We start from the raw sequence: 2395 nt of genomic DNA, 5'->3' as shown, positions 1-2395 counted from the left end.
AAAGCTTTTAGGTTTTTTGGTTTTTTTTTTGGTCAGTTGTGGGGCCTGAACTCTGGGCCTGGGCGCTGTCCCTCAGCTCTTCAGCTCAAGGCTAGTGCTCCACCTCTTGAGCCACAGCGCCACTTCTGGCTTTTTGTTTATGTGGTGCTGAGGAATCGAACCCAGGGCCTCATGCATGCAAGGCAAGCAATCTACCACTGAGCCAACCTCCCAGCCCCGTTTCTGAGCTTCTTTAGCTCAAGGCTAACACTCTACCACTTGAGCCGTAGCACCACTTCTGTCTTGTTCTGTTTATGTGGTACTGAGGAATCAAACCCAGGGCTTACATGCTAGTCAAGCACTCTACCACTAAGCAACATTCCCAATCCCCATTTGCACTTTTTTACTGGTGCCAAGAAGAGCATCTTTCTCTTGAGTCTTGCCTTCTGTGCTCACCCTAAAGACACCAGCATATAGTGTACAGTCTGGCAAATCATCTCCTTTTCCTGGTCTCACTAATTTAAATTTGAAACTATATATTTTATGAAAACAGAATATTGGGGGAAGGGACCAGTACTAGGGTTGAAACAACAGTAAGGGGATCGGGGAGAGGGGTGCCCTATAATCCTAGCTACTCAGGAGGCTGAGTCTGAGGATCGTGGTTCTAATCCAGCACAGGCAGGAAAGTCCATGAGACTCTTATCTCCAGTTAGCTACCAAAAAAGCCAGAACTGGCACTGTAGTTCAAAGTGGTAGAACACTAGCCTTAAGTGAAAAAGGTCAGGAACAGCACCCAGGTCCTATGTTCAAATCCCATAATCAAAAGCAAAAACAAAAACAACAACAAATAAAAACAATAAAAAACTTCAGGACCTCTTTACCTACTTGCCTGGCACTCTGCCACTTGAACCACACCTTCAGCCTGACATTTTGATGATTATTTTGGGAAATAGTGTCTCTTAGATATTTCTCTCTGGGCTGATTTACAATGTCTTTTAGATTTCAGTCTCCTGAGCCACTAGGAATTCAGGAATGAACCATCAGCACATAGCTTAGAGTAATTTTTTTTTAAAATTATTGTGCCTGATGAACTTAACAACTTTGGTAGGGGGTGGGAGGGAGGATCGGGTCGGGGAGGGGAGGAGTATGGGAAGGGATGGGAAGGGGAACCAACGAGGAGGCAACAATGCTTGATAAGAAATGTACTTGTTATCTTGCCCATGTAATTGTAACTCCTCTGTGCTGTATTCTTACAATTAAAAAAAATTATTTTGCCTGCAGTGTCTTATATGTCTTGTAAAGTCCAAATATGTCTAAAGTTTATTTCATTAGGAAAACCAGAGAGAGAGCAATGAAGAGACAAGGAAGATTATTATTTCTAAATCAGCGAGATCGTGCTTTAGTTTATAGTTTAATTTAATTTGGAGATAGGGTCTTAACTATGTAGCTTTAGGTGATCTCAAAATGTAATCCTCAGTGGTACTCACTGGACACTATGTTGAAAATGAACGATACAATTTGTGGATGGGAACAGGAGAAATTGAAAAAGAATGAGGGAAAGGATAACATTGTCCAAAAAGAAATGTATTCATTACTTGACTTACATAAGTGTAACCCCTCTATATATCACCATTTTAATGACAATAAGAAAAAGAGAAAAAAGTCACCTTTCAAATACTTAATTATAATAAGGGCAACCCAGGGTATAAAAACACCAAGACTCATGTTCATTAATTGCTTTGTTTAGTATTGGTGGACTAGATTTGGTTTTGGATGAGTAACTTAAAAATGACCTTGTGCTTAATTTGTTTTGTTTTGTTGGTCATGGGGCTTGAACTCTGGCCTGAGCGCTGTCCCTGAGCTCTTCAGCTCAAAGGTAGCACGCTACCACTTGAGCCACAGCACCACTTCAGGCTTTCTGGTGGTTTATTGGAGATAAGAGTCTCACATCTCACAGACTTTCCTGCCCAGACTGCTTTGAACTGCAATCCTCATATCTCAGCTTCCTGAGTAGCTAGGATTACAGACATGAGCCACTGGTGCCCAGCTGTGCTTAGTTTTTTTTTTGTTGTTGTTTTATTTATTTATTTTTTTTTGCCAGTTGTGGGGCCTGAACTCTGGCCTGGGCACTGTCCTTCAGCTCTTCAGCTCAAGGCTAGCACTCTATCACTTGAGCCACAGCACCACTTCCAGCTTTTTTTTTTATTTCTGCTTATGTAATGCTGAGGAATCAAACCCAGGGCCTCATGCATGCAAGGCAAACACTCTGCCACTGGACTACCTTCCCTGCCCCTTGTTTTGATTTTTGTCAGTTGTGGGGCCTGAACTCTGGGTCTGTGTGCTGTCCTTCAGCTTTCAGCTCAAGGCTAGCACTCTACCACTTGAGCCACAGTGCCACTTCCAGCTTTTTCTGCTT

At 42.5% G+C, this 2395-nt stretch overlaps 1 protein-coding gene across 1 annotated transcript in view; it reads right to left on the bottom strand.

The window, feature by feature from the left end:
- Positions 1-2395, bottom strand: part of Rpgrip1 (retinitis pigmentosa GTPase regulator interacting protein 1) — a 67192-nt gene that overhangs the window by 48884 nt on the left and 15913 nt on the right. The gene's annotated exons all lie outside the window — the stretch shown is intronic.

The sequence above is a fragment of the Dipodomys ordii genome, unplaced genomic scaffold (assembly GCF_000151885.1).
Source record: "Dipodomys ordii isolate 6190 unplaced genomic scaffold, Dord_2.0 Scaffold121, whole genome shotgun sequence".
NCBI classification, from domain to species: domain Eukaryota; kingdom Metazoa; phylum Chordata; class Mammalia; order Rodentia; family Heteromyidae; genus Dipodomys; species Dipodomys ordii.
This window is presented reverse-complemented; position numbering and strand designations above follow the sequence as displayed.